Raw genomic sequence first — 24120 nt, 5'->3', positions numbered from 1 at the left:
ACATGTGGTAGATATTAATCTAATTATATTAACAATCACTTTTAAGGATAATAGTCTAAATACAATCAAAAGACAAATTTTCAGAGTGGATTGGGAAAAAAACAAAAACAAAAACAGACCTAACTCAATGTTCTGTAGAAAATAAACAACTTTAACTTTTTAAAATTTTAATCCCAGTGTATTTAACATACAGTGTTATATTAGTTTCTGGGGTACAACATAGTGATTCTTGGCAGTTCCATATATTATTCAGTGCTCATCAAGATAGTGTACTCTTAATTCCCTTCACCTATTTCACCCATTCCTACACCTACCTCCCCTCTGGTATCCATCTGTATCTTCTCTATAGTTAATCTGTTTTTTGGAGAGGAAAAGAAAACATTAAATATCAGCTCTTAGATAGATTAAAACTGTCAAATATTACCAATCAGAGAGATAATTCTTGTTCCTTGATATAAAATAGACCTCATCATCATTCCCCTTAATATTACTCTGCTTTTTTTCTTGTCATAATACTTATCTTCACCTGCTATGTATGTATGTATGTGTATGCATAGGTGTTTGTGTGTGTTTAATATCTCTCTCCCAACAGCACATGTAATTCATGAAAGAATTTTTTCTATGTGTGTACTGCTTTAACTCTAGGGTCTAGAGCGGTTCTAGCATAAGATGAGTTAGGAATATTCGTTGAATCAATGAGTGAATTACATTAATTGTATTAAATAACACCCTTACAGGGTGCCTGGGTGACTCAGTTGGTTAAGCGTCTAACTCTTGATTTCAGTTCAGGTCATGGTCTCGGGGTTGTGAGATTGAGCCCTGCACCGGCTCTGCAGGGAGTCTGCTTGAGATTCTTCCCTCTTCCTCTTCCTCTGACCCTCCTCCGACTCACACTCTCTCTGTCTCTCTCTGTCTCTAAAACTAAATAATCATATATATATATATATAAACACCCTTTCCTCCAAAAAATGGAATTAAAAAGATGGTATCTGTAATTTGTAAAATATTGACCAACATGGCTATTAAAGGTAACATAAGTAAAGATGTGAATGAAATATTAATACTCTAAAGTAACTAATATGTATAACTAAATATGTAAAATAAAATACATATATGTGATACAGTTATTTCAACTTATAAAATTATACACTATAAATCCCATTTATAGTATGCAGGCTGGAAATTTAAAAGAAAAACTAATTTTATTATTTCCACCTCTCATCTCATACCAATCTACTACTAAGCGTTTTTGAACTTTGTTATGACATGTGGCTTACTGATCCATAAAGCACTCAACATCCAAAATATATATATATATTTCCTTCTTCAATACACACAGCATCCACAAGGGGAGTTTTCTGATATTTAAAGATATCAGAAAATGAGATACATAATATATAATTACAGATTCTACTGTGATTTATACTGGCTTTAATCCAACTTTATTTTGATCTATGTTTAAAGTGTTAGAAATGAAATTCAATGCTTTTTCTCAGATACACAGTTTATTAACTATCTTCAAACTCAGGGCACGTTATTTGGTAGACCTAAATGCTGCTAGCCATAATCTTTTTGAATTGATATGATATGTGACTAAGAACTGCTCCATGGATTGCTAGTTCATAGAAAGAATTCTCAGGTGCTATTTGGAGGCATACTTAAATTTCAAACAAAACTGGTAAACTGTTGCCTTGCCATTTAGTATCCTAAGAAAATTATTCATATAAAATCTTTGAGATATATTCCTTTATAATTTTATAAAATTTAATGAATATGTATCACCATACAAGCTGAGCTATAAAGCCATCGAATGCTGATAGTTTTGATTTACCAATTTTTTTTTTTTTTAGGAAGAAGTAGTTACATCGTGAAAATAATAAGTTACTTTGAGTGGATGTTCCTGATTTATCTTTAGAGAATGCAATAGTAAATTAAAAATTAATGCTATATTACCAGTTATCTAGTCTGCCCCTTCCATGGTCACACATTTCTTTAGTGGCCCATTGAAAAACACACAAAAGTAACCTCTGAGTCTACAACTTGCTTGACCTCTGGGAGTTCAAGGGCTTATAAGATTGCTTTTCCCCATGTAGTTTTGGAAATTCCCAAGAGATATTTACATATTCCACAAAACATGTCCTGATTTCCCCTTGTCACCTTACCCAGTCATCTAACCTTAGACAATTACGAGTTTTTACCACAGATCACATTTTGCCAACTCATAACTGTCTTCACAAACTGATAATGTTTCTTTAGGAAGGCCATTGTATGTCAAAGTAGCAATAAGATCAAAGGTATTACCAAGTATTTTGGCATAATTAGAAAGAAATTAGACTAGAAAGACTTAAAATAAATTAGATAATTTTAATTAAGCCATTAACTTCTATGTCCCTTTTCCAGAAAACAATCTTGATTTTACCTTCAAATCAGTGAAGGCCTTGTTAAGAGTTTATTTCTCACCAACAACAATCATTTCCAAAAATAGAAATTAAACATAATACAATTTAAACATGACTTCAAAAGAGAATATGAACCTCAGGGAAAAAATCTACCAATTTCTGGCAAATTTCAGACATATACAAAGTTATCCACAATAATCTAATGAACTCTCTCTCTATCCATTACCCAGTTTCAACAGTGATCAGATCATAGTCAATGTTGTTTTATCTGAATCCAGACTTAACTCCCAACTTCAACCACTAGCAAGGTTATTTGAACCTAATATCAGACACAATATGACTTCAATCCATGAATGTTTTAGTATGTATCTTTAAACAACAGAATCAATTGGAGAAATAAGACCATTTTATTTTGTTGATATTAGTAATTACTGAGTATAGACATAAGTTTTCAACTCCTTTGGGTAAATACCAAGGATCACAATTGCTGAATCATATGCTCAGTTTCACAAGAAACTAACAAATTGGCTTCCAAAGTAGCTATACATTATGTATTCCTACCAGCAAGGACTGAGAGTTCCTGTTTCTCCACAACCTTGCCAGTATTTGGTGTTCTAAGTGTTTGGGGTTTTGACCATTCTAAAAGGTGTGTGGTGGTATCTCACTGTTTTAATTTGCTATTTCTAAATGACATATGATGTTGAGCATTCTTTCACATGCTTATTTGCTGTGTGTCTTATTTTAAGGTATTTGTTCAGATATTTTGTCCACTTTTTAATTGAGTTTCTCTTATTACTGAGTTTTAAGAGGGTTTTTTGTATATTTGGGATAATAGTCTTTTCTCAGACGTGTCTTTTGCAAATGTTTCCTCCCAGTTTATGTCTTGTCTTCTCATTCTCTTGACTATGTCTTTCACAGAGAAGTTTTGTTTGATTGCTTTTGTTTTTCATAAAGTCCAGCTTATCAATTTTTTCTTTCATGAATAGTGCTTTTGGAGTTATATAAAGAAAGTCATTATCAAACCAAGTTCATCTGGATTTTCTCCTATATTTGCTTCTTGAGGTTTTTAGTTTTACATTTTACATTTAGTCTGTGATTCATTTTGAGTTAATTTTTTTGAAATATATAAGATTCGTGTGTTGAGATATTTTTTTGCGTGTGGATATACAATTGTTCAGCAACATTTGTTGAAAAGACTATCCTTTCTCCATTTTAGTTCCTTTGCTCCTTTGTCAAAAATTAGTTAACTATATTTGTATGGGTATATTTCCGGGCTCTCTTCTGAATTATTGATCTATTTATTCTTTCACCAATAATTCGTTGACTTGATAACTGGAAATTTACAGTATGTCTTGAAGTTGCATGGTATCTATATATTTTTCACTTTATTTTTTCCTTCAATAATTAGGTTATTGACTATTCTGAGTCTATTGCCTTTTTATATAAACATTAGAATTCAGTTTTCTACATACACAAAATAACTTGCTGTAATTTTTTGTCTTATTGCATTAGCTGGGACTTACAGTACAATGTTGAAAATGAATGGTGAGAGGGGACATTTTTGCCATCTTCCTGATACTAGTGGGGAAATTTCTAGTTTCTTGCCATTAAGTATAACATTAGCTATAGGGGATTTTTGTAGATGTTCTTTATCAATTTGATGAAGTTCCCCTCTATTCCTCTTTTTTTTGATATTTTGTCATTAATGAGTGTTAAATTTTACTAAATGATTTTTCTGCATCTATCATCATTTGATATTTCTTCTTTCATCTGTTGGTGTGATGGATTACACTAATTAGTTTTCAAATGTTAAACCAGCGTTGCACACCTATAATAAATCCCACTTGGCCACAGTGTATAATTCTTCTTATAGGCTGTTGGACTCAATTTGTCAATATTATGTTGAGAATTTTTGAATCTATATTCATGGAAGAAATAGGTCTGTAGTTGACTCTGTTTTGAAGCAACAATGGGGCCAACTCTAAGCAATGGTTTGTGATTGGTCTAAATTAACTGTAACATTGCATACCGTACTTTACTGTCCTCTTTTGCAGATTGATGTGATCAAGTAATTAAGTCTTGGCCAGTAAGACAAAACCTGTTGAGACGATTTCTTCCAGCGATTTTTCTTTGGTGATAAAGGGGATAGAAGTGACTCCTTCAGGCTTTTTAACATTCCTACTTTCACGTTCTTCATCACTGAATATAGGTATGGTGCTTTAAAGTGAAGTAGCCATCTTGTGATCATGAAAAAAATGTCCAGAGACATACTTAGCAGTGATATTTAAGTCACTGACAAAAATGCCAAAAGAAAGGATTAACTCTAGATTTTCTGTTATGTTATCAAAAGAATTTTTTTAATTTCTTTTTTTTAAAGATTTTATTTATTTATTTGACAGAGAGAGACACAGCAAGAGCGGGAACACAAGCAGGGGGAGTGGGAGAGGGAGAAGCAGGCTTCTCCCTGAGCAGAGAGCCTGATGCGGGGCTCGATCCCAGAACCCTGGGATCGTGACCTGAGCTACCCAGGCGCCCATAAAATTTTATTTTTTAAGTTACTGTTAGATATCTGTTTACTTGCAATGGAAAACATTTCCAATGATATGGTTTCCTAAAAATATTGGTCTACTTTATTTTAAAGGGACTAATGGTTTTGAATTATGTCTTGTGTGTTTCTTAGTATGTTTTATAATAAGAAACCAGGAAATCATAACTTTCTATCAGTTATTATGTTAACAATATTTTCTACTATTTGACAAGAATTTATTGAATACACACTCTACACAATAATAGCACAGTGAGTCCAGTGCCCAAAGGGTTAACGGGACTAATAAGCGTAGCTGCAGACTAATAAGTGCAGCTGCAACTTTTTGCCCAGACCTTTTCATTTGCCTTTAAATTTCCCTGTGACTCTCCTCCTTTGGGAAGGTGGATTTGAGGTTTGCCCTCCCATTTCCTTGTTTGGCTGTCTCTCGAATAAACCCTTCTCTTGCTGTATACTCGATGTCTCAGTAATTGGTTGCGTTTGATATCTGGCAGACAAATGCGTTTGGTTACAAATTTGACCAGCCAAAACCAGGAGCTCTTTGCCAGTGATTTGTCAGGCTCCAGCCAGTAACAGGAGTCTGGTAGCAGGTCAAGCAGCTGCCTAGGCTCTTTGTCCTACGGGCTGTTCTGCCCCTCCCCCACATACCGCCACTGGGGACCTCCAACCTTCGGTGCTAAAGTTAAATATTGTGGCAAGGAAACAGTTTTTGGTTTTGGTTTGGACAGACCTCTCTTGGTGAGTATTTCATGTGCAACAGCACATGAACTTATTTCTTCCTCCCGTTTGGTTTGGCTTAACTTTCTTCGTCCCATTTCGTTGCCTCCAAATAGGCAATCTGGGTTCTCTTAGCTTTTTTTCTTTTTTGATTAAGAAAAGTCTGTCTAGAAAGCTGTTTGGTTCAGTCAGTGAAGCTCTGACTTTTAGGGAGGAACTAGAAAGTAGGAAGCCATTTGGTTTAGTTGCTAAAGTCCTGACTTTCGGGGAGGAACTAATGCTCACAAGAGACACTATGGCTTCATTTGGTTGTTTTGTTGCTGTGGCTTTTGGTATCTGAATAAAATTTGCCATGTTCTAATTGAGAAGTGGGAAATGACAATTTGATCCCCACAGGCAGCCCTTCGGACTATATTCTCCAAAGCTGGGCATTTTTTGCAGCACTGCTTGGCCACAATATTAGACTCCAGTGAAAATTGACCAATTAATGGCTCCATAAATTATACTACCATCTTGCAACAAGATTTTTGTTGTAAAAGGGAGATACCTGGAAATTGGGCCTTTAAGATTTTGCTTGTATCTTGTTTGTGTATTTGTATGTGTGTCCATGTATATTGTAAATGAAAGATTTATTCTACCTCTGGATGGTACAGATAACATTAATTTGTAAAAGGGCTCTATTTAGTTGGTTTAAAGGTAAACACTTGTAAGAATTGGGCATTCTAAATCTTAGAAAGCTAGAAACTAATCTAAATGTTTTACAAGTTCACATGATCTGGGAAAATACTTGGTATTAAAGCTAATTTAAGGGGCGCCTGGGTGGCTCAGTCATTAAGTGTCTGCCTTCGGCTCAGGTCATGATCCCAGGGTCCTGGGATCGAGCCTCGCATCGGGCTTCCTGCTCGGCGGGAAGCCTGCTTCTCCCTCTCCCACTCCCCCTGCTTGTGTTCCCTCTCGCTGTCTGTCAGATAAATAAAATCTTTTTTTAAAAAAAAGCTAATTCAAGGTTGCTTTAATTAAAATGTCTTAAATTATCAACGTTACATATAAAACTTTTATTCTGCCTATGCTTACTGTAAGTCAAATACGTTCATGTTATCTCCAATGCAAAATTTATAAGAAAAAAAAACCTTGAACTTTGTCTAGTGCATTATGAAGTTCAATGAAGTTTTATGGGTAATCTAAGAACAGAAACAGGTAAACTTTTAATAAGTATAAAAGTATAATTAAGACCACTGGAAATAATGAGGGAAACAACTCAATATGCAAGGAAAGTGAGACTGGTTAAAGAGGAAAAACTTAGGACCAAAGCTGAATGAATGTAAAAACAAAAGTTGTAGAGGTTTATGAGAAGGAAACCTTTGGAAAGGAATTTTGTGCATGTATGGAGAATGGTATATAAAACTTATTAGGGAATGATCAACACCTGGGGAAAAGAAGGGAGACTAAAAAAAGCAAGGTTAGGCAGAAGTTGAACAGTGATACAGTATCAACAGAAGCTTAAATGAGTCTCTGAGAAGTTCCAGAAGTTGGATTACCCTTCAGAACCATCTTAAATAGGGAAAGAGGCTGAACTTTTATAAGTCATTGGATGTGACCACCTGGGAAGAGGACATGACATTGGAGACACAGCTGTCTTCAGTACAGGTAATCCCCAATGGTATCTGAGAGTTGAGAGTTTTGGCAGCATCCCACAGCTGAGAGTCCGTCCTTCCTGATGGAGACTTTGATTACATTTCAACCTCCCCCATAAGAACACAGATCCATGCAGTGTCCTGGATGTCCTTGTCCCAATTAAGTGTTTATCAACAGGTGAGTGATAAGAAAGAAAATGGAGGGATTCCATAAGGTTTCTTTAAAAATCCATCTTGTTGGAATGAGTTTTAATATCAGAAGTACATGAGTATAAGATTGTAGTTGGGTTTTTCTCCCTGTTAAAATGACAGTCTTAAGACTATTAGTCTAAATTGTGAACAAGGGTTTTTATTTATCTTGACTAAGTCTAAAAATCAATCTAATCTACCTAGAAAACAAAATGTCTGTTTTGTCTTTATTCAGTCTCTACTTCAGAAAGTTGAATCTTCTCAATATTAAAAAAACTTAACTATATAACCCTCTGCATTTGCCTTTAGAATCTCTTATTGCCACTTTTGCTAAGTAAATTTTATGATCTGTAATCCTATTTAGCCATGTGCTTTAAAACCTGATATTTCAGACAAAATTCTCAAAATTCAACTTATGAATAAGGGCTTTTTGATTAATTAGACTTCTTTATTTGGTATGTCAAATTACATGGGAAGCACTGTCAAGTGATGATAAGCCTTCCTGGGTTATATTTTATGGGTGAATGCTATCATTGTTCCAGAATTTCCTAAGGTTTTGATATGTCCTTGTATAATTACTGAGGTGGTATGTGTCATAGAAATAACCAAATTTCCATGTCAATTGCATTGTAATGAACCATGGCCATCTTTGAGTCTTGTCATTTACAGTTACTGTTTTACTCTAATGCTCTTGCAAATGTGTTTCTGCCTTAAGGAAATTCATAGATTCTGACAACTACAGGTCTGCAATAATTTCTAGAACTAATTAGAAAACTGCATTCAAACAGACACGGGATTGATTGAATTGAGGAAGAAGAGTTGTCAAAGTCTCAGATGCTGTAGATTCCTTTTGTACATTGAAGCAAATTCTGTTAGCAATAGCAAAGGACAGAAAACAAAGGCTTCCAAAGATGTATGTAAGCATGAAGCACTTTATGCTATCCAAGAGATTCAAGCTGAAGAAAACCATTTTAGACTGATTGTCAACTCACTCTATCATTTTGATCATGAATTTTTTAGGGCATGTTTATCATGAGCACTCTTTGAAGGAAGCCAAAAATATGCAGGTGACACCCCAAATAAGGATCATAACCACTTACACTCTGAACATGTGATTACAATGAAAGCTGGAAAGCAAAGAACTGTTAGCAGTGCCGTGGTAGCTGGTCAAGATTCAAATACTTCAGAAATCATTATCAGAAAGATTAAAAGTGGTTCCTGGAGAAAAAAATTGATCTAATTTTCCACCAGCTATTGAGAAAGTACACTGTTATGCTCAGCAATATGTCTATCCAAGGCTATCCACAGAAGTTGATCAAATTCCTCAAGATTTTTACCCTGAGCTCTGGAAACAGAGCCAGTGGTTAAATAGCTTACCGATCACTGCTAGGGAGCTGGAATCTCTGATTTGTCTAATAGAGGCAGGAGCAAGGTTAGAATTAAGAACAGAAACATCCAAAGAAGATGCTAAGGGTTTCAATTTTATCAACTTTGGCAAACTACCAAAGAGCTAAACATTCAGGTTGCTGTGTAAAAGGACTATTAAGCCAATATCTCCAAGGATTATTAAAGAATATGAAAAAAAATGACTCTCATTGAAAACACTACTGGCTGTCTGTTTGCTCTTCCAGATTTAAGGAAATTGTTTCTCATAAGCTATCTATGACTTAAAGAAATATGGTAACAAATACTCTTTTCCCCTCCAGAATTCAGAAACTTTCAGTGAGTATTCTTAAATTTTCATGGCAATGCACTTATTTGCCTAAGTTCTATAAAAATATGTTCTCCTTCTGACAGAACACTATTGGAAATGTTGGTCATATTACTAAAGCTTTGACTGGAATGTCATATTTAAGGAGATATGCATAGACTCCGATATGATCGGACAGCTTTAGGGAATTAAGGTTGATATATGGAACCTCTGAAGCCCCTTGTAAAAATCAGAAAGTACCTTGCTTATAGGTTTCTAGCAGCTTTACCAGGTGAGTAGAAAGGGTCACTTCCTGGCAGGTACAGGATCCTCAGGATATTATGGTGACCTTGAAAAAAGAGGAATTCACCCACATCTATAGATACTGCAGGCAAAAATCTGATGGCAAGTATTTGGCTTGGCTTCTTAGTCTCAAGAGGCTCTTAAAAGTTCAATTTGAAATTCCTTATGGAAATTTGCAACTTTGTCAGATTTTAAAAAAGGACTACGTGGCCAATCATTATTCTTGCTGTGCTTATGTAAATAGGTCAAATTTGTTAAAATTGGACTTATAAACAGATTAGTTTTAATTTGACTATCTTTGGTGGAAATGAGAATGATTTTAGAGAACCATGTTTCAATAACACACCTTTGCGAATGTTAGATCCTAGTTCTGTTTAACTTTCTTTGAGTGTTTGCCTGTACACCTGGACTGAATCCTAAATTCTAATATCCTCTAGTGTCTGGCTATGACTCTTGAAACTAAAGTTTCCAATTTTCTCCCATTCTCTTTACTTAGAATCATTGAAAACTAAAAGTGCTCTTTTTCCTGAAGCCCTGCCACTTGAAGCTAGACAACTTGAGGTAATCTTCAGAGGAAAATGGCCTCAACGGCCCATGTTTAGACAATCTTCATGCCTGTTTCTGTACAGGCTATTCAGAAAGATCACCAGATATCTACAGATAATTGAACAAGTTTATTCCAGCTGTCCTGATTTGATGGATCCACAACTGTAAAATCCTGGCTTTGGGATGTTCATGGTTGGGGACAGTTTTAATGGATCAAGTAGAGAACTGGATACAGTGGTGACTCATCAGATCTTGTCCACTGATGAGGACACCAGAACAATTGGGCAGATCAAGCTGCCAAGCTGGCAGTCTGTACAAGACTCCAAAACTCTATAATGGCTTTGGTACCAGACATCACACTTAACTAAATATCAACTCCAGTATTTTCCAGAAGACCCAAGATGATTTAAGGAATAGGGACTTGGACGCCATGCTGGCACTAAAGATGGCTGAAAATATAATGAATCCTTATCCCAGAATTTCTTATGGAAGAAATAATTAACCATATTCACCAAAGCACCCATTATGGGTAAGATGCTATTCTTTAGGGGATCCAGAAATATATTACGGGTCCCAATCTTCAGAGAGCTGTTTTAAAAATGTGGTTTTTGTGCTAAAAAAAAAATCCTAAAACTGGATTCTAAAAAGTATACAACTTAGAGGCACCACAGCTAGAGAAGATGGGCAGACTTTATCATGGAGCCAAAAACATGTAGTTTTCAATATTTGCTAATATATTTTTAACCTTTTAATCTAAGTATAGTTGACATACGTGAGTTTCAGGTGAGACTCAACATCTCTATACCTTATGCTATTCTCACTTCTAGTGTAGCTACTGTCACTGTACAATGCTATTCCAATATCATTGACTATATTTCCTGTGCTGTTCCTTTTATAACCATAAGTTATTCCACATCTGGAAGCCTGTATTTTCTACTCTCCTTCACCCATTTTGCCCATCCTCCCACAACCCCTCCCCCCTGGCAACAATCATTTGTCTGTATTTATATGTCTGATTCTGCTTTGTTTGGTCTGTTCATTTTTTCACCATAAAAAAAAAAAGGATGAGACGTTGCCATTTGCAACAACATGCATAGACCTAGATGGTATTATAAGTGAAATAAGTCAGACTGAGAAAGACAAATTCCATATGATTTCACTCAGATATTTGCTGGTATTTGTAGACACCTTTATAAGTTGAGTTGAAGCTTTTCCATTCCATTCAGAGAAAGCCTCAGAAGTTGTTATAACTTTTAAGCAAAATCATTCCTAGGCTTGGATTGCCTCTAACCATTCAGAGTGGCAGTGGAGCACAATTTATGGCAAAATTGCCCAAGCAATCTCCAATGCCTTGGCCATTCAATGGAAATTACCCTTCTTGGGACCCCTAGCAACCTGGAAAAATGGGGAAAAAAATGAACTTTGGCAAAGATAGGCCGTGAAAGCAAATTAACTCCGGGTTGGGGGGGAGGGAAGCCATATTGTTTATCCTGCTTCAGGTAAGAATGGCCGCTAGAAGTAAACTTGGTTTAAGCCCCTATGAAATGTGATATGGAAGACTTTTTTTGACACTCTTTTCATTACTTAGGAGTTCCTGATGGGGCATGGAGAATTAAACACTATCAGGTACATTCAGTACATAAATTTGTTTCAGTAGGTTTACCCCACAGATGTGCCCTTATGCTACCTTATTAAAGACTTGGAAGAGCAAGCACCCAGGGAGTCAACTCCAACTTTGTTGGACAAGACCTTTATGAGTTGCTGTTAATCACCCAATTTTTCAGTAAAACTATAAGGGAATTAAGTTGTGGATTCATCACACTCAAGTTACAAGAATCCACAGGTTCCCTATACCCTGTCAGCAAGGGGAACATCAAAAAGAATCCTGCTTGGACCAGCGAGCCAGTGATGGACCTAAAACTATGCAGGAGAGCTGGTCCAAAGAAATTAATTGATAAGTGCAACAAGCTACTTGGTTGCAACAAATCTCCCCTAAGCCTCCAGATAAAATTAACCAAAGGACAAACATCTTGGTAATTTAGAATGTTGGGTTTCAAACTGGAACTAAAGAATATATATAAATGAGTGTAGAAGGGTTCCATTCCTCTAACCCTGATCTTCACCCTATTTCAGCAGGAAGTAACTAAAGGGGTCATCATCCTAATTGCCTCAAGAATGAGGAATGATGAAAAGACAGTGGTGATTGGAACGCTTAACCAAAGGTTTATTTGGACTAAGGGCAACTGCAACATTTTATCCAGACCTTTTTTTGTTTGCCTCTGAATTTCCCTGACTCTCTTCCTTTCTGGAAGGTGGATTTGAAGCTTGCTGTTTCCTCCCCTTGTTTGGCTGCCTCTCAAATAAACCCTTTCCTTACTGCATACTCCATGACTCAGTAATTGGCTTTGCTGGACATTGGGCAAATGAACATGGGTTCAGTTACACAAATACCTTGAACCTGGTGTAAGGAAACATTGTTTTTTATTAATGTTAGTATTGATATTAGTATATTTTTAAGTAACACTTTAAGATTTACTCGCTTGAAAAGTCTTTTTAATGTAATGTTTAAAGATAACTCACAGTCATGGTTTTGAAACCAGTCATTTCTATTTCAGTAATTAGAATGAATTTTTAAAAAATTCAATAAACCACTGAAGCTATTTATTGAAAAATATGTATTGTCAACTATACCCACTATTCTAAGTTCTTGTGTTACTGCAACAAACAGAGCAGACAAGTCCCTGCTTTTATGAAATCTACAGTATGTTTAGTGGAAAGACAATAAGAAGCTAAAACAACAGATAATTTCAGAGTATTGTGATCAGGAAAACACTGAGAGTTTTAGAACTGGTAAGGTGAAGTTACTTTAGAGTGATACAATATAAAATTACATCACGGGGTAATTTAGAACTGTTTTAATGTCACAAAAGAAATCTAAAATTTGGAAAGATGAATAACTTCAATAATAGTTTCAACTTCATGAGCTTTGTCAAACTGCTTGCTCACAGATGAAATAACTAATACTCTTATGTTAAAACTAGTTTGGTCTAAAAATCCCAAGGCAATCCCAAGGAGAACTTTACTAAGTTACATAGTCCTTTAGATCTCAGGATTAGGGAATCAGCAGATCTGGGTTCCAGTCCCAGCTCTATACTAATGAGCTGCTTGTCTTTGGAAAATCATACCATTCAATTGTAGGAATTTAGTTCCTCTGAATTCATGTTTTCACATCTGCTAAACTGAAGGACTAGGCAAAATGATCTTTAATGCCCTTCAATTTCTAAATGTTGGAGCTTCGTTAGCCTAAGATATGGGGGAAAAAAGTTTGCTGAGAAATCCAGTCTATGAATATCAAAGCACACTACAAATTTATAGATAGTGAGGATTGAATATTTTTTATCTTCAAGTTTTTGTTTAACTTCCAGTTAACACAGTGTAATATTAGTTTCAGATGTAGAATCTAGTGATTCATCACTTATATATAGTGCTCAGTGCTCATCACAGCAAATGCCTTCCTTAATATGCATCACCTATTTAACCCATCCCCTTCCCACCTCCCCTGCAGTAATCTTCAGCTTGTTCTTTATGGTTGAGGGTCTGCTCTATGGTTGACCTTTCTTTTTCTCTCCCCATGTTAATCTGTTTTGTTTCTTAAATTTCACATGAGTGAAGTCATATGGTATCTGTCTTTCACTGACTTATTTTGCTTCACGTGATACACTCTAGTTCCATTCATATCGCTGCAAATGGCAAGATTTCATTCTTTTTTGATGGCTGAATATTATTCTATTGTATATATATGCCACCCAGTCTTTATGCATTCATCTGTCGGTGGCCATTTGGGCTCTTTCCATAATTTGGCTATTGTTGATACTGCCACTATAAACATCAGGGTACACATATTGAATCAGTATCTTTGTATCCTTTAGGTAAATATCTAGTAGTGCAATTGCTGAGACATAGGGTAGTTCTATTTTTAACTTTTTGAGGAACCATGATACACACTGTTTTCCAGAATGACTGCACCAGTTTGCAACCCCACCAACAGTGTAAGAGGGTTTCCCTTTCTCCTCATACTTGCCAACACCTTTTGCTTTCTGTGTTAATTTTAGCCATTCTGACAGGTGTCAGGTGGTATCTCATTGTTGTTTTGATTTGCATTTCCCTAATAATGAGTGATGTTGAGCATCTCTTTATGTGTCTATTAGCCATCTGGATGTCTTTGGAAAAATGCCTATTCATGTCTTCTGCCCATTTCTTAAGTTGATTATGTTTTTTGAGTGCTGAGTTGGTAAGTCCTTTATAGATTTTAGATACTAACCCTTTATCAGATATGTCATTTGCAAATATTTGCTCCCATTTGGTAGGTTCCCTTTTACTTTTGTTGACTGGTTCCTTTGCTGTGCAGAAACTTTTTACTTTGGCAAAGTTCCAATGGTTCATTTTTCTTTTTGCTTCCTTTGCCTCAGCAGATGTGTCTACTAAGAAGTTGCAATAGTCGATGTCAAAGAGGTTGGTGCCTGTGTTCTCCTCTAGGATTTTGATAGCTTCCTATCTCACATATAGGTCTTGGATCTATTTTAAATTTACTTTTGTGTATGGTGTAAGAAAATGGTCTAGTTCCATTTTGTTTTGCATGTGGCTATCCAGTTTTCCCAGCATCATTTGTTGAAAAGACTGTCTTTTTCCCACTGGACCTTCTTTCTTGCTTTGTTAAAGATGAGTTGACCATATTGTGGGTCCATTTCTGGGTTTTCCGTTCTGTTCCCTTGATCTCTGTGTCTGTTTTTGTGCCAGTACCATACTGTTTTGATGACTACAGATTTGTAATATAGCTTGAAATCCGGAATCCTGATGCCTCCATGTTTGTTCTTTTTCAAGATTGCTTTGGCTCTTCAGGGTCTTTTGTGGTTCCATACAAATTTTAGGACTTTTTTTTGTTGTTGTTCTAGCTCTGTGAAAAATGCTGGTGATATTTTGATAGGCATTGCGTTAAATGCATAGATTGCTTTGGGTAGTATAGACCTTTTAACAAATTTTTTCTTCCAAACCATGAGCATGGAATGTTTTTCCATTTCTTCGTGTCATCTGCAATTTCTTTCATAAGTGTTCTATAATTTTCCAGGATTGAATAATTTACCCTCTGTAGTATTTAGAGGATGTATTTACATGTGAAATATATTTAAAAATGGTTACATCTCATTTAAAAAATGTTTTGATATTTCAATTGCCTTTCCTGTATCTTTTTCTATTTTAAAAAATATTTTGAGAACAATTTATCTTTACAATATCACCTGGAAATGGTTTGGAAATTTTATGAATACTACTGAGGAATCAAACACTGAAAAATGAAAGGTTTGTTTTTGTATTTTGCTAAATTATTTCTGCTAGTCAGCACTCAAATATACATCTGGCCACCTGTACCAAGAAAATTTGGATTCTTGTAGAAGTATTTCAGTTGGTTTTCATTTTTGCAATTACAAAAATGCAAGTATCATTTTATTAAATTTGGACCAAAGTGTTTAAGAGGGTTTTGTTTGGTTTTAAACATGTACCAAAAATGCCTTATGTACCATGTAAACAATAATTAGGTACCTTAAACAAAAATTAGGTTTCAGACTGAATATACAAAATTGTTCCAAGGTAGAAACTTCAGTAATTTGCGAATTACATCAACTCTCTCCCCCTCTCCATAACCAACTAACCCAAAATTCCTGTTGATTATACCATAGAAGACTGTTTCAAATACAACTCATTCTTTTTTATTTTTTTAATGTTTATTGTTATGTTAATCACCATACATTGCATCATTAATTTTTGATGTAGTGTTCCATGATTCATTGTTTATGTATAACACCCAGGGCTCTATGCAGAACATGCCCTCTTTAATACCCATCACCAGGCTAACCCATCCTCCCACCCCTCTCCCCTCTAGAACCCTCAGTTTGTTTTTCAGAGTCCATCATCTCTCATGGTTCATCTCCCCCTCCGATTTCCCCCCCTCATTCTTAACAGGCCCCCTGTCTTGGACTTGGTTCAGATCTTCACTGTCCTTTAGATGAGGTATTATATAGTACCTCCTATTCTGCCTCCCTTGACCAACTCTTCCTCATCAACTTCATCTATGCAGTCTACGTACATATATTGATTTTCTTATAAGTTGTATGAGAACAGGGACAGTTCACTTCTATGTAAACCACATGAAAATATGACTCATAACAGATAACAGTAGACAATCTGCACATAGTAAACAATCAAACATATCTGTTGAATACATAGGAAATAAATAAGTCAGATTTTGAAACTGCAGTATTTAAAATCTAATATTGACTTACATCACTTTCAGTATAAACTCAGTATTTCTTGGCTTAGCATACATTCACTCACCATCTATGTCTAATAACCAACTCCATCAACCTTGGTGTTAAGTTGCAATAAAATTTCTACTGATGTCTCTATTATGGTAGCCCATTTCATCATTAAGTATTTGTTATAAACTTTTGTACCCTTAGCTTAGAATCAACTTCCTTTTTTCTCCATCAGGTATATTTTTATACAATTACCAACCTCAGTGTACCTTCTCTAGAAGATTTCAAATTTTCACAAGTCAAATACACGTATATTTCTGTCATGGAACACTAACATTCTAAAGACAGTGTTTCCTATGTAATTCATGGTCAATTAACAAATTTAATATATGGCAGTTGTTCAACTCTGTGTATGTGTATGATTTGAAAAGCTTATACATTATGCTAGTCTCAAAACAAGTGTAGCTGCCATTTACTACCATAAAATACTAATAAAATGTGAAAGATTATATTCCTTATGCTAGGCATTTATTCCCATGACTTATTCATTCCATAAGTGGAATTCTATATATCCCACTCCTATACAAATTTTTCCATCCTCCAGTTCCACATTCCCCTGGCAAAAATTAGTTCTTTGTATTTACAGGTCTAATTCTGTTTTTTTGTTTATTAATATTTTCTTGCTGTTGTTTCAGATTCCACATGAGTGAAATTATATGGTATTCTTAGTCAGACATATTTCACTTAGCATAATACCCTCCATGTTGTCTCAAATGACACAATCTCATCAGTTGTTATAGCTGCATAATATTCCATTGTGTATACATAGACCAAAATTTTTCTTAACCATTCATCTATTGATGGGCACTTAGGTTGCTTGCATGTCTTGGCTAGTGTACATAATGCCACAATAAACAAAGGGGTGGGGCGCCTGGGTGGCTCAGTTGGTTGAGTGACTGCTTTTGGCTCAGGTCATGATCCTGGAGTCTCAGGATCAAGTTCCGCATCAGGCTCCCTGCTCAGCAGGGAGTCTGCTTCTCCCTCTGACCCTTCCCCCTCTCATGTGCTCTCTCTCTCTCTTTCTCTCTCTCTCAAATAAATAAATAAAATCTTAAAAAAAACAATAAAGGGGTGCATATGTCTTTTCAAATTAGCATTTGTTTACCTTGTATAAATCCCCAGTAGTGGAATTATTGGGTCATGTGGTATTTCTATCTTTAAATTTTGTAGAACCTCCATACTATTTTCCACAGTGGCTGCACCAATATTTGTGTTCCCACAATCAGTGCACAGGGGCCCTTTTCCTCAAGATCCTCACCAACACTTGTAATCTCTTGTCTTTTTTTATTGTAGCCATTCTAACCAGTGTAAGGTGATATCTCATTGAGGTTTTGATTTGCATTTCCCTGATGATTAGTGATGCTGCACATCTTTTCATGTGTCTGTGGCTGACTGTATGTTTCTTTGGAAAAAATGCCTATTTTTTCCGGCCCATTTTTTAAATTGGATTGTTTGGGGTTTTTTGGGTATTGAGTGGAATAAGTTCCTTATATATTTTGGATATTAATCTCTTGTCAGATGTATCATTTGCAAATGCTATCTTCTATTCAGTAAGTTCCCTTTTTTTGATGGTTTCCTTTGCTGTGCAAGTTTTTTGTTTTTAATATTTTGATGTAGTCCCAATAGTTTATTCTTGCTTTTATTTCCCTTGCCTTAGGAGGCCTATCTAGAATAATGTTGCTACCTCAGTGTCAGACAAAATACTGCCTATATTCTCTTCTAGGATTTTTCTGGTTTTGGGTCTCACACTTAGGTCACTCATCCAAGCTTATTTGTGTGTATGGTGTTACAAAGTGGTCCAGTCTCAGGATGCCTGAGTGGCCCAGTCAGTTAAGCGTCTGCCTTCGGCTCAGGTCATGATCCCAGGGTCCTGGGATCAAGTCCCTCATCAGGCTCCTTGCCCAGTGGGGAGCCTGCTTCTCCCTCTCCCACTCCCCCTGCTTGTGTTCCCTCTCTTGCTGTCTCTCTCTCTGACAAATAAATAACTAAAATCTTTAAAAAAAAAAAAAAGTGGTCCGGTCTCCTTTTTTTTTTTTTTTAAGATTTTATTTATTTTGACAGAGAGACAGCGAGCCACCTAGGCACCCCCAGTCTCATTCTTTTACATGTAGCTGTCCAGTTTTCTCAGCACCATTTATTGAAGAGAAGGTCATTTCCCTATTGTATATTCTTGCCTCCTTTGTCATAGATTGACCATACAAGTGTGGGTTTATTTCTGGGGTCTCTATTCTGTTTCATTGATCAATTTGTATATTTTTGTGCCAGTACCATACTGTTTTATTTACTACAGCTTTGTAGTATATGAAATCTGGGATTGTGATACCTCCAGTTTTTTTCCAAGACTGCTTTTGTTATCTGGGGTCTTTTGTGGTTCCATACAAATTTTAGTATTATTTGCCCTAGTTTTGTGAAAAATGCTGTTGGTATTTTGATAAGGATTGCATATAATCTATAGATCGCTTTGGATAATGTGCACATTTAACAAAATTTGTTGTCCCAATCCATGAGCATGGAATATCTTTCTATTTGTGTCATCTTCAGTTTCTTCCATCAGTGTTTTATAATCGTCCAAATACTGGTCTTTCACCTCTTTGGTTAAGTTTGTTCCCAGGTATTATACTTTTTCTAGTGCAATTGTAAATGGTGGTAGTGGTGGTGGTGTTTTTAATGATGTTTCTGCTTTTCATTATTAGTGTAAAAAAATGCTCCCAGTTTGGGGGTATAATTTTGTATTCTGCCACTTTACTGACTATTTATTACTTCTAGTTAGTAGTTTCTGTGGAGTCCCTAGTGTTTCCTATGTATAGTACCATGTCATCTGCAATTAGTGACAGTTTAAATTCTTTACCAATATGGATGCCTATTTTTTTTTAAAGATTTTATTTATTTATTCATGAGAGACAGACAGAGAGAGAGAGAGAGAGAGAGGCAGAGGGAGAAGCAGGCTCCCAAGGAGCAGGGAGCCTGATGCGGGACTTGATCCCAGGACCCTGGGATCATGACCTGAGCCGAAGGCAGACACTTAACCATCTGAGCCACCCAGGCGCCCTGTTTTTTGTTTTTTTTTGATCTGACTGCTGTGGCTGGGACTTCCATCTCAGAGTTGTGAGATCGAGCCCCATGTTGGGTTCTGCACTGGGCATTGAGTCTACTTGGGACTCTCTTTCTCTCTCCCTCTCCCCCACCTGCCCTGCCTTTTCTCTCTTAAAAAAAATAAGGGAAAAAAAGGTCCGGTAGAATTCCCCTGGGAATCCGTCTAGTCCAGGACTTAAATTTTTTTGGTAGTTTTTTTTTTTTTTTAATCACTAATTCAGTATCATTACTTGTGATCAGTCTGTTCCAATTTCCTATTTCTTCCTGATTCAGTTTTGAGAGTGCATGCTTCTAGGAATTTATTTATTTCTTCTAGGTTGTCCAGTTTGTTGGCATATACTTTTTCATAGTATTTTCTTTTAATCCTTTCTATATGTGTGCTGTCAGACTCACTCCTTATTTCTGATTTTATTTAGGTCCTTTCTCATTTTTGACTTGAGTCTGGATAAGGGGTCAAATTTGTTTCTCCTTTCAGAGAACCAATCTTGCTTTCCTTTTTTTTTTTTTTTTTTTGCCTCTATTTCATTTATTTCTACTCTGATCATTATTTCCTTTCTTCTATTCACTTTAGGCTTTGTTTGTTGTTCTTTTTCTAGTTCCTTTAGGTATAATAGTTTATTGTTTATTTGAGCTGCTTCTTGTTTTTTGAGGTAGGCCTATATCACTATATATTTTTCTCTTAGAACTGTTTTTGCTGCTTCCCAAAGATTTTGGACAACTGTATTTTTCATTTTAATTTGTCTCCGTGTAGTTTTTAAATTTCCTTTTTGATCACTTCATTGACCCACTAGCTGTTTATTATGACATTTATTATATTGGGATATGTTCCTTCAAACTACTTTGTTGAGAGATTTCACCATGAGTAGATGCTGAATTTTCTCAACTGCTTTTTCTGCATCTATTGAGATATAATTTTTATCCATCCTTGTGTTGATATGGTATGGTATCATGTTGAGCCTGTAAGTGTTTTTGTTATTTCCAGGTTTTTTCTTGTGATTTCTAATTCCATACTACTGTGGTTGGAAAAGATGCATGATAGGATTTCAGTCTTCTTAAATTCATTGAGGCTTGTTTTGTGGCCTAACATGTAATCTATTCTGGAGAATGATCAATGGACTCTGGGTTCTTTCCATAGTTTGGCTATTGTGGAACATTGCCATAAACATTAGGGTGCAGGTGGCCTTTTGGATCACTACATTTGTATCTTTCTGGTATATACCTAGTAGTACAATTGCTGGGTCATAAGGTAGCTGTATTTTAACTTTTTGAGGAACCTCAATACTGTTTTCCAGAGTGGCTGTACCAGCTTGCATTCCTGCCAGCAATGTAGCAATGTAAGAGGGTTTCCCTTTCTCCACATCCTTGCCAACATTTGTTGTTTCCTGACTTGTTAATTTTAGCCATTCTGACTGGTGTGAGGTGGTATCTCATTGTGGTTTTGATTTGTATTGCCCTGATGATGAGTGATGTTGAGCATTTATTCATGTTTCTTTTGGCCACTTGTAGGTCTTCTTTGCAGAACGGTCTGTTCATGTCTTCTGCCCATTTCTTGATTGGATTATTTGTTCCTTGGGTACTGAGTTTGATAAGTTCTTTATAGATTTTGGATACTAACCCTTTATCTGATAATACATTTGCAAAAATCTTCCATTCTCTAGGTTGTCTTTTGGTTTTGTCGACTGTTTCCTTTGCTGTGCAAAAGCTTTTTATCTTGAGGATGTCTCAATAGTTCATTTTTGTTTTTGTTTCTGTTGCCTTTGGAGAAGTGTCTAACCAGAAGTTACTGCAGTTGAGGTCGAAGAGGTTGCTACCTGTGTTTTCTCTAGGATTTTGATGGATTCCTGTCTTACATTTAGGTCTTTCATCCATTTTGAGTTTATTTTTGTGTATGACATTAGAAAATGGTTGTTTCATTTTTCTGCATGTGGCTGTCCAATTTTCCCAACACCATTTGTTAAAAGACTTTTTTTTCCATTGGATATTCTTTCTTGCTTTGTTGAAGATTAGTTGACCATATGGTTGAGGGCCCATTTCTTGGTTCTCTGTTCTGTTCCATTGATCTATGTGTCCAATATCGTGCCATACTGTCTTGATGATTACAGATTTGTAATAGAGCTTGATGTCCAGAATTGTGATGCCAGCAGCTTTTGTTTTTCAACTTTCCTTTGGTTATTCAAGGTCTTTTCTGGTTCCATACAAATTTTAGGATTATTTGTTCCAGCTCTGCAAAAAATATTTATGGTATTTTGATAGGGATTGCATTGACTGTATAGATTGCTCTAGGTAGCATAAACATTTTAACAATATTTATTCTTCCAATCCATGAGCATGGAACATCTTTCCATTTCTTTGTGTCTTCCTCAATTTCTTTCAAGGGTGTTTTATAGTTTGCAGAGTACAGATCATTTACTACTTTGGTTAGGTTTATTCCTAGGTATCTTATGGTTTTTGGTGCAGTTGTAAACAGGATTCCTTAATTTCTCTTCTGTCTCATTGTTAGTGTATAGAAATGCAACTGATTTCCGTGTATATATTTTTTACTTTACTGGATTGTATGAGCATTAACAATTTTGGGGTGGAGTCTTTTGGGTTTTCCCCATAGAGTATCATGTCATCTGTGAAGAGTGAGACTTTGACTTCTTCTTTGCCAATTCAGATACTTTTATTTCTTTTTGTTGTCTGATTGCTGAGGCGAGGACTTCTAGTACTATGTTGAACAGTACTGAGAGTAGACATCCCTGTTGTGTTCCTTACCTTAGGGGGAAAGCTCTCAGGATTTCCTCTATTGAAGATGATATTCACGTGGGCTTTTTGTAGATGGCTTTTATGATATCGAGGTATGTTCTTTCTACCCTATATTGTGAAGTTTTAATCAAGAAAGGATGCTGTACTTTGTCAAATGCTTTTTCTGCATCAATTGAGAGGATCATATGGTTCTTATCCTTTCTTTTATTAATGTAGTGTATCACATTGATTAATTTACAGGTGTTCAACCACCCTGGCAGCCCGGCAATAGATCCCACTTGGTTGTGGTGAATAATCCTTTTAATGTGCTGTTGGATCCTATTGGCTACTATATTGGTGAGTATTTTGGCATCCATATTCATCAGGGATATTGGTCTATAATTCTCCGTTTTGGTGGGATCTTTGTCTGATTTGGGGATCAAGGTAATGGCCTCATAGAATTTTGAAGTTTTCCTTCCATTTCTATTTATTGAAACAGCTTCAGAAGAATTGGTGTTAATTTTTGTTTAAATGTTTCATAGAATTCCCCTGGGAAGCCATCTGGCCCTGGACTCTTGTTTTTTGGGGCGATTTTTGATTACTGCTTCAATTACTTTGCTGGTTATGGGTCTGTTCAGGTTTTCTATTTTCCTATTTCAGTTTTGGTAGTTTATATGTTTCTAGGAATGTGTCCATTATTTGTTGGCATATAGTTGTCATAATATGTTATAATTGTATTTCTTCGGTGTTGGTTGTGATATCTTCTCTTTCATTCATTGTTTTATTAATTTGGGTGCTTTCTCTTTTTGATAAGTCTGGCTAGGGGTTTATCTATCTTATTAATTCTTTCAAAGAACCAGATCCTAATTTTGTTGATCTATTCTATTCTTTTGGTTTCTATTTCATTGATTTCTGCTCTAATCTTTATTAATTCTCTTCTCCTGCTGGGTATAGGCTTTATTTGCTGTTCTTTCTCCAGCTCCTTTAGATGTAAGGTTAGGTTGTGTATTTGAGACTTATTTCTTGTAAAAGGCTTGTGTTGCTATATACTTCCCTCTTAGGACCACCTTTGCTGCATCCCAAAGGTTTTGAACAGTTGTGTTTCCATTTTCATTTGTTTCCATGAATTTTTATAATTCTTTAATTTCCTGGTTGACCCATTCATTCTTTAGTAGGATGCTCTTTAATCTCTAAGTATTTGAGTTCTTTCAAGATTTCCTGTTGTGATTGACTTTGAGTTTCAAAGCATCTGAAAATATGCAGGGGATGATCCTCAGTCTTTTGGTACCAGTTGAGACCTGATTTGTGACCTGGTATATGATCTATTTTGGAGAATGTTCCATGTGCACTTGAGAAGAATATATTCTGTTGTGTTAGGATGAAATGCTCTGAATGGGTCTGTGAAGTCCATCTGGTGCAGTTTGTCATTCAAAGCCCTTGTTTCCTTGTTGATCTTCTGCTTAGATGATCTGTCCATTGCTGTGAGTGAGGTGTTTAAGTTCCCTATTACTGTATTATTATCAATGTGTTGAATTTTGTTATTAATTAGTTTATATAATTGGCTGCTCCAAAGTTAGCATAAATATTACAATTTTTAGATCTTGTTGGATAGACCCTTTACATATGATAGAGTGTCTTTGCTCATCTCTTATTACAATCTTTGGTTTAAAATCTCATTTGTCTGATACAAGGATTGCTACCCCTGCTTTCTTTAGATATCCATTAGCATGATAAATGGATTTCCAACCCCTCACTTTCAATCAGGAGGTATCTTTGGGTCTAAAATCTGTCTCTTGTAGACAGCATATCAATGAGTCTTGCATTTTATCCAATATGATACCCTGTGTCTTTTGATTAGGGCGTGTAGCCCATTTACATTCAGAGTAACATTGAAAGATATGAACTTAGTGCC

This window comes from Eumetopias jubatus, unplaced genomic scaffold (genome assembly GCF_037043125.1).
Source record: "Eumetopias jubatus isolate StellerSeaLion01/CBP00866 unplaced genomic scaffold, mEumJub1_p1.0 scaffold_1, whole genome shotgun sequence".
Lineage (NCBI taxonomy): Eukaryota > Metazoa > Chordata > Mammalia > Carnivora > Otariidae > Eumetopias > Eumetopias jubatus.
This window is presented reverse-complemented; position numbering follows the sequence as displayed.